The following is a 10,141-nucleotide window of genomic DNA, read 5'->3' as shown; positions in this document are numbered from 1 at the left end:
TATATACATAGACACAATCTTGTGCGCACCATCTCTCCTCATCCCCTTGACACAATTTAATGAAACTTCACACAAGTGATCAGTAACAACAGTAGTTGTGCATGGGGCATGTTAGGTTCTTTCAGCGACAAAAATTGCAGAGTTATGGGACTTTGTTTCTTGTTAACATACTATGTACATACAGTCTGCATATGCAATCTTGTGCGTGCCTAATCTACCAAACCCTTGCACACAATTTAATGAAACTTCACACAAGTGATCAGTACCAACCCTAGTTGTGCATGGTGCATGTTACATTCTTTTAGATAAATATTCTGCATAGTTATGGGACTTTGTTTTTTGTTACTATACTGTATACATACAGTCTATATACATTCAGTCCACATAATTATGCAATCTTGTGTGCGTCAAATTGCAATGTACTGTGTCAGTGCATGCGGGGGGTACATTCATCACCTTTAGTGATAGCTCTAGTTTGGGACAAAAATCCATGAAATGTAAACATACACAGCATTTAATGTACAACTGATTTATTTGTTATACTCGCTACTTTATGCAAATTTTCGTACTTCAAACACTTTTAAAGTAATTATTGGAACGCTGTGATGACTTTAATTCTGTAACAGCTACTTACAATGCATTTTGCGGGTTGACAACTTTGCACACATAAAAAATTTTACTGAATGGCAGTGTGTAACTGAGCCGTGCCATGAGAAAATCAACATAGTGGGTTTGCGACCAGCATGGATCCAGACCAGCCTGCGCATCCGCGCAGTCTGGTCAGGATCCATGCTGTTCGCTTTCAAAGCCTATTGCAATTAGAGAAACTGTTAGTGAACAGCATGGATCCTGACCAGACTGCGCGGATGCACAGGCTGGTCTGGATCCATGCTGGTCGCAAAGCCACTATGTTGGTTTTCCCATGGCGCGGCTCAACTGTTTAATTCATCTTAAGTCAATACAGTTTGAAGAAACAACTTGCAGAGTGACAGTTATGCTTAGGCACACTGAGGAAACAGTAATGCTTTTATGTGAATCAATAAAACAAATGTTCAGATGTAACTTTTCATGGAAGCATGTCCTGGTCCTGGTTCATTCCCCATTTAAAGCTCTTTCATTATTGCTGTTATTTGTATCTCGAATGTGTCCTTAAAAGCATCAGAATTTTTGTTTCATTCTGGGAAGTATGTGTAGGGATATATTTCCTTGTTCGACATGAAATCAGTAGAAAGAATAAAATAAATGACAATAAAATTGGCCCCAGTACATGAGATAAACTCAAATACACATAGAAGGAATAATATTGTTCAGAAAAAAAAGAAGAAAAAAAGAGCCTGGTCTGCAATTATGCCAGTACTGTCCAGAAGGAAAGACTGTCATTGAATGACAACGTAAAATAAATATTATGTCACCTCTGTATTGGATCCCAGTCACATAGCAAGGCTAGTTACTTTTATTTGCTTTCTTGGCTGTCTGTTAAGACTTTCAGGACATTTATTATTCAGTTTACCCCAAAATCAAATACATACAGTATTAAAGAGAACTTTTTCATTTGAAAGTTTGATCTTTTATACTCATCAGCAGTTGTGTTGAACAGTCACAGAATGCTAATCAATGGTGATTTCTCAATGGATCATTTCCTGTCCGAATTATACATTTATAGTCAGTGGTCAATACCTTGTTATACAAAAGTCTTAGTTTTATCTCTGTAGAAATCTGAACAGTGATTTTCTTCAGGCTTTCGATAAAGATCTTTGTAGTGATTTTCAATACTGTATAATATGGATTTTCTAACTGATTGTCAATACTGCATACTGATAAACAAATGTCCAGTTTCTGTGACCCGCTTGTATTAATTGTATTTGCATTGATTTGATGTAATAATTGTTTGTCCTAGTTTTGCAAGGAAAGAAAGGTATGGTTCAAGTAGCCTGTACATGTAATTGTTAGTATTGTCCGTAAGTATTGACCTGGCACTCATGAATATTCCGTATATTTCCGTAAATTAATTTTCGGTGTCCGAACATAAATAGCGATACAACTAAATATTACGTATATCGTTCTTAATAATTGATAAACTGTCACATGTGCAGGTAGTTGTACGGACAAAGCGTTTACCTGTCAATACCACAATATCAGGATTGTGGGTTCGAGTCCTACGTCTGGCCATACCTTTTTTTCCTCAAATTTTATATGCAGACTTACTACTCATTTGATCAAACGTATCTTGATGTTTATGGTTCATTTATTAAGAGTAATCATATTTTCCTGTTGTAAAAAAGTGGAATAAAATTGTTTTAAAAGTATCTTAGATAAAAAAAGACAAATTACCTGTCGCCAGCGTTCCAAAAAAGTACAACAAGAGAAAACAACTAAAATTCATAAAATATGATACATAAAATAATGTAAACGATAACATTACAGTACAATAATTGAAAAAAAAAGAGATCTATTCAGTAAGTGATTTCGAACCCGTGGTAACGTGCATGAAAGTCAGACACCTTACCTCTATGCCAGCGTGTCATCGATGAGCTTTACATGTTACTTTAGTAATATGGATACTTTCAGGATACTAATATTGCGTAATTTAACGAAAACGCCCGAAAATATTGGCGATGATTAATGAGTGCCAGGTCAATACTTACGGACAATAGATGTTGGTTTTGTTATATAAGTATTATTTATTTTATGAAAGTGGGGGACGTTATGGGTTTTGACATGGTTGTTGTCTGGACAGATAATGTTCTTGTGACAGGAATTTCTAATTTGCCAGATGCACATGACTACATGTAGCTTCTTTAATGGATTTTCCAGGAGAAAAAAACACATCAACATTTCTGCAAAGTAAATCTTGGCCCTTAGTCCAGTTATGATAAATAAGGTGGTCTTGTAGTAAACATAGGCCAGTTTAGATGCAAAAAGTTTTAGATTTTAAATTTAATTGATAATTTATAATGCTTGACCTTTTTAGGACCATTTATTGGCAAGCTTGTAAATAGTTCAAATAGATGTTAAATATCACATTTTTAAAAAGGAACAACAACAAGTATGAACAGACTGTATTTGCAGTACTAATCATTTAGGATATTGTGTCAGTGTGGCAGATCACTAGAAACATATATATTATTTTTTATTTAATGTGGATGAAATCGGCAATGCAACCCCTCAAATGGTAGATCTCAATGTTAACTCCAAAGATATGCCTTCAATGTTATGAAGGAGCAATCACATAAGTTACTGCAGCCCGATATTTATACAGGCTTGTAATGCGATTTTCGTTCCTGCGTTGAGTCGTATACGGATGTGTTTTGTGAAAGCTGAATAAAATTAACTAGTAATATGTATCTCAGGTCACATAGCATGAATTATTTAGGCTTTTAATATCGAGTGAGGTCCTTATTTACGTTGAGCCCTATACGGATTAGGTTTGTAAAAGCTCAAAGTAATCACCCGGTACCATATTCTTACACATGCAAAGTAGAGAAAACATTTGCTCTGTAAATATATAATTTTACTCCGAACTGATACCACCACGCTGCCATAACCAATGCACCGAATCGGCAATGCAACCCCTCAAATTGTAGATCACAATCTCAACTTCAAAGATATACCTTAAGTGGCAGCCGGAGAAACAAACACATACTCACTATAGCCCAATAGTAAAAGAGGCTTATAATGCGATTTTCGTTCATCAGTTGAGTCTTATACGGATGCGTTTAGTGAAAGCTGAAAAAAAAAAACAACTAGTGACATATACCTCAGGTCACATAGCATGAATTACTAAGGATTTTAATATCGTGTGAGGTCCTCATTTACGTTAAGCCCTATACTGATAAGTTTTGTGAAAGCGAAAAGTAATTTCCCGGTATCATATATTTTTCATATGCAACGTATAGAAAACATTTACTATGTAAATATATAAGTATGCTCCAAATTGATACCGTCACCCTGCACTGACCAATTCACCGAATCGGCAATGCAACCCCTCAAATTGTAGACCGCAATCTTAACTTCAAAGATATACCTTCAAAGACTGGGAGGAACAAACAAAATTGACTGTAGCACGACATTAAAACAGGCTTGTAATGCGATTTTCATTCCAGCGTTGAGTCGTATACGGATGCGTTTTGTTAAAGCAGGAAAACCTTAACTAGTGACATATATCTTAGGTCACAGTAGCATGATATATTAAGGCTTTTAATATCGTGCGAGGTCCTCATTTACGTGGAGCCCGATACGGATAAGTTTTGTGAAAGCTCAAAGTAATCTCCAGGTACAATGTATCTTTCATATACAACGTATAGAAAATATTTGCTTGCTCTGTAAATATATAACTTTACTCCAAAAGGATACCGTCACACTGCACTAACAACTGCAACAAATCGACATTGTAACGCCGCAAATTGTAGATCATAATCTTAACTTCAAAGATATACCTACAGTGACAGGGAGGGACAAACACAAGTTACTGAAGCCCGAGATTACAATAGGGTTTTAATGCGGTTGAGTCGTATACGGATGCGTTTTGTGAAAGATGAAAAATAATCTCCCGGTACTGTATATCTTTCATATTCAACGAATAGAAAACATTTGCACTGTAAATATATAATGTTACTCCGAATTGATACCGTCACCCTGCCCTAACCAATGCACCGAATCGGCAATGCAACCCCTCAAACTGTAGATCACAATCTTAACTTCAATGATATACCTTTGATGACAGGGAGGGACAAACACTAAAGTCACTGTAGCCCGACATTAAAACAAGATTCTAATGCGATTTTCGTTTCTGTGTCGTATACAGATGCTTTTATTGACAGCTGAAAAAATTATCTAGTTACATATATCTTAGGTCACAATAGAATGACATGAGGAAGAATTGACTTCATGACCGACATGGCAGAAAATCGATATCAGGGGAGACAACAGCTATATGGTATTGGTAACGGGTGACCGGCATTGCAATGTCGATATCTATTGCCTCCGGGTATTATCACCTGGATGTTTATTTCAATTTCAAGAGGTTTTCCATAAGAAATTAAACAAGCATAATTGACATGCACTTTTAGTTACCAACTATTTAAAAGAAGGGACTTTGCATAAGAAATTTAAAAAGTCATTTTTACCAAAACAATACTTAATATGTAGTTTCTTAAATGTTATTTTGCATTTGTCTTTCATTTTAGAATTGACATTGTAAAATCATATCGATTTATAATAGTTAATTCTGCTCTTTCTTTTCTGAGTGACATATAGTATAATATGTTTTCAAATGTTTCAGACCCCAGGTTAAAATCCTGATAATGACCTTGTTAGATTTTTACAACCACGTCCTTTTTCAAGTCACAAAAATACATTATATAAGCAAAGAAGTATAAAATATCTTTATAGCTCTTTGATATAAGGTGTGTTTTTCGAAAACGGTTGATTACAATTTGAACTAGTGTAGATTTTATTTGATTTGATTTTTTTTTACTCTAAAATGGTTCAATATCATACGTATATCAATAAAGTAATTCTTTATATATCGGAAAAGTAAGAAATTAAATGATTCGAAAATTATGGTACGTTTGTAGAATAAATAAAATGGAGACTTGTGTCGCCCTTGGTCAAATTGATCATTTTCTCTTTCGTTTTAATAATATTGGCAATCAGCGTGGTACAGGTATTTTGCCATTTTCAACGTGAATATAACAACACAAATTTTACCAAACTGTTGCAAAATAATAATTACAAAAAAAAATTGATGCGAGAAAGTAAAATGACATTACAATTATATTCAAAACGCATTTATAGCCTTATCAGTGTTGTATTTGTCTGTGTTGTTTTAACGCTCCTTATTTAGTGGAATGGGCCAATAAAACGGATATATATACGCGTGATGGATCAACAATTCCTATCAGCTTTCATTTATTAAGATTACAGAATAGAAATGACATTCATGTAAAATCATTTTAAACTGAACATGTACGAAAGTTTCATAATGACAATTTTCATGATATTTTAACTGAAAAAAGATAATGAAACCAGTTCAAATTTTCACGAAAGTAAAATTATATTTTCACACAATGAAAACAAAATGATCATGATCATTTGTTTTCCTTCTAATTTCATAAAAAGTTAGTCGATATCATGAAAACATACGTATTGCTGATATTTTTATATTCATCTTGCATTCATGGAAAATTTATCTGTTATCATGATATATCTTTAGTTTTTATTAAAACCGTCATTATTGTTGCAGAAGTTTCATCAAAGTTAAATGGTGGAAAATCAATTCCGTTTTAAAACCAGACATTTTATTTACAATAAAAAATACACTCTTGTACATGAAAATCCTCCGGACATAATTTCCGCCTTTAATTTGACCTAGGCGGACTTTGGTGCTCTGTGCTTCCGAGAAATCTACCCTTACCTATTATCTTTTGAATCTATTATCCTTTTCCTATTCGTTTTTATTTGGCATAACTGACACTGATATTTAAATGAAAATTAAAAAGGTAAGAACAACAACATAAGAAATGCGCATCTCTTTTCTTTTTAGAACTAGGATATTAACGGCAATATTTAATTGAATTTCTCATGTTGTAAAATTTGTGATATTAGCACAAAAAGACTTATTCGCGAAGAAATATTGATTTAAAACTTACACTTATTGTGTCGAATAAAATATTCAATCACAAATTAACCAAACTGATTAAATCATATACTTTAACCTTTTGATCACGATACCGCATGTTCACGTGACATGTCGTCTGCACATGACGCTACAACAACAACTTCGCAAAGAAGTTAATTATTCTTCCAAACCAGTGGAAATTAACCGTCTAAGAACGAATCAAATTTTTATTTTACAAAAATGAAATAAATATCATTCAAAAGATAAATTTATTGAGAGTAGGAAACCATTTGCACCTAAGCTTTCATATTAATCATTTTATCCAAAAAAATTACTTTTAAAAAACGCATGTATGAGATTTATACAAATTTTATATAGAAAATAGAAGGGGAAAGATGACGAGATGATGGCATTAAACATCATGTTAGGAACGAATCAAAAATAAAAAATAAAATTTAATGTAAAAATACCGTGTGATGAATCAAATGTTCTTATTTCTATACAGAAAATCTGACCGCTATCGATTATTGACCGGAGGAATATTCTTCGGTATAATTACTAAGGATTTTAATATTGTGTGAGGTCCTCATTTACTTTGAGCCCTGTAAGGATAAGTTTTGAGAAAGCTCAAAGTAATCACCCGGTACCATATATCTGTTCATATGCAACGTAAAGAAAACATTTGGTCTGTAAATATATATTTTACTCCGAATTGATACCGCCACCCTGCCCTAACCAATGCACCGAATCGGCAATGCAACCCCTCAAACTGAAGATCATATTCAAAGCTTTAAAGGTATGTTTTCAATGACAGGAAGGGACAGTCATATAAGTCACTGTAGCTCGACATTAAAATAGGCTTGCAATGCGATTTTTGTTCCTGCGTCGAGTCCTATACGGATGCGTTTTGTGAATGCTGAAAAGTAATCTCCCTGTATCATATATCTTTCATATGCATCGTATAGAAAACATTTTCTCTGTAAATATATAACTGTAATCCTAACTGATACCTGCCCTTACCAATGCAATGCAAGCCCTCAAATTGTAGATCACAATCTTAACTTCAAAGATATAATTTCAATATCAGGAAGGAGCAAATACGTAATTCACTGCAGCCCGACATTAATACAGGCTTGAAATGCGATTTTCGTTGCGATTTTCGTTCCTCATTTGAGTCATATACGGATGCGTTTTGTGAAAACTGAATAAAATTAACTAGTGACATATATCTCAGGTCACAGTAGCATGAATTACTAAGGCTTTTAATATCGTGCGAGGTCCTCATATAAGTTGAGCCTTATACGTTTTATGACATTCCATGTACAACCAGCTCATTTTGAAAGAAATTTAGTTTGAAGTACATAATGTTTCTTCTCTACTTTTTCGTATTAAGTGTAATGGTCTTGGACATATTCAAGACCATGGTTTTTCGAAACACTGGAAAGGCGTTAAATAATAATAATAAAATAATTCCGGACAAATTATGGTGTATTTTTTTTTAGGAATGGAAAGGCATGTGTACAGCAGAGGGCTATGGGTTGCGCCTATATATTTCAGGTATATTTCCCTGACATTACATATCCTCTGCTTCCACACTAAAATGAATATATTTGGTTAAGGCGGTTGTACGTTTCTAGTGCTTTGTTTTTCAATTACAGAACGATACAAAATAATGATTTGCTTTGTCATCACCACCATGCAGCCTGTCTTTTTACCAGATAGACAACATTCTATATCTATAACGTCTGGTTTACATTTTCTCTCATGCAGATTCCACTGGGTTATTCCAGTCACAGAATGCATTATACATGGCATTTGTTCTTTGATTTTGATAAGTGTTCTGGCATAAAAACGCAATTTTCCAGAATGTAAGTGGGGAAAGACAGGTTTATTGTTCAAATATCAGTAAGGAAAGCTGCTGTTACCTCTCTTGGTTTGGGGAGATTTTTTTTGTTCTTGTTTTTGTTGGGTTTAACGTCGCGCCAACACAATTATAGGCCATATGGCGACTCTCAAGCTTTGATGGTGGAGGAAGACCCCCACATGCTCCTCCGTGCATAAGCCAGCTGGATAGCTTCACCACAAGAAGAAACAAAGCTCCAAGAGAGGCTCGAACACACATCGGTGAAGGTCAAGTGATTTAAAGTCAGCGACCTTAACCACTCGGCCACGGAGGCCCATTTGTTTGGAAAGAGGGGTCATCATTCGAAAAGTATATATATATATATCTGCTGGTCATGATCAACCTCTCTATTAAGTTCCTTGATCCTAAGCCTAAGCATTCTGAAGTTATCATCCTGAAACAGTCTAACTGTTCTGGGTCACTTTGACCTACTGACCTCAAAATCAATATGGGTCATCTGCTGGTCCTCCCTATCAAGTTTCGTGATCCTAGGTCCAAGCATTTTTCAAGTTATTGTCCAGAAACGGTTTGACTGTTCCGGGTCCCTTTGACCCTGACCTTTGACCTACTGACCTCGAAATCAATAGGGGTCATCTGCTAGATATTTTAAAAAATAGCAATTTTTAACAAACAAAATGCGAAATTTCAAGTGTTTAGGCCGCAATATAAACATAAGCATGCTTAATATACTTTATAAATGTTACATGAATTGTGTCTTAAGATCTTTTTGAAAATGGCCCCTGCATCAGGTCCGGGTTTTCTGGAGTTTGCAGGAACATGTCCTCCATTTCCGGTGTAATGAAGTATTTCGACCCCCATAGAATAATGACCCCACGGTCATTATTCTATAGAAAAAAGTGATCCCCCCAACCCCAGCCCCGGTCATAGTATTATGACCTCCAGATCATAGTACTATGACTCCCCCACGTGAAGTAAACTGAACCTCACGAAGAATATTGACTCCCATAAAAAACGACCCCCGGTCATTTGGTCAAATTTAGTGATAACTCATGTATCTAAGGCCTAATTGCTGCATTTTATGCCCCCACACGGGGGAGGGGGGCATATAGATTTGCTCTTGTCCGTCCGTCCGTCCTTCCGTTTGACCATTAGCCCCAGATACCATCACTTGACACAGAAATCAGAGCATTCCGCAACGGGAAAAGGGATTCTATTTCTAGACGCTGTATCTCCGTGTATACATTTTTTTTAAGGAAAATAACAATTCACAATACGTTCACAAAACACACCAGCGTCAATAATCCCTGCAAACTTCGGTATGAAGTAATTCTTCAGAAGAAAACTGCACAAGAAACTGCCAACATAGAACTTAGTATTAATAGAAGTTGCAATACTTAGCAGTGGCAGTAAAGTACGGTAGCGGCAACAATAGAAAGTAGTAGTAGTAGTAGTGGCAGTGGTAGTGGCAGTTGCAGTAGCAGCAGCAGCAGCAGCAGCAGCAGCAGAGGAATAAGTGACAGCAACAACAGCAGCAGAAGAAGAAGAGGTAGATGTACAAGACGTATTAGTGGAAGCAGGTATAGTAGTATCAGTAGTAGCAGTTGTTGTAGTAGTAGTAATAGAAGAAGTAATAGTAGTAGTAGTAGAAGAAGTACATG

This window comes from Mercenaria mercenaria, chromosome 2 (genome assembly GCF_021730395.1).
Source record: "Mercenaria mercenaria strain notata chromosome 2, MADL_Memer_1, whole genome shotgun sequence".
NCBI lineage: Eukaryota > Metazoa > Mollusca > Bivalvia > Venerida > Veneridae > Mercenaria > Mercenaria mercenaria.
The sequence above is the reverse complement of the archived record's forward strand: the minus strand, read 5'-3'. Positions refer to the sequence as shown.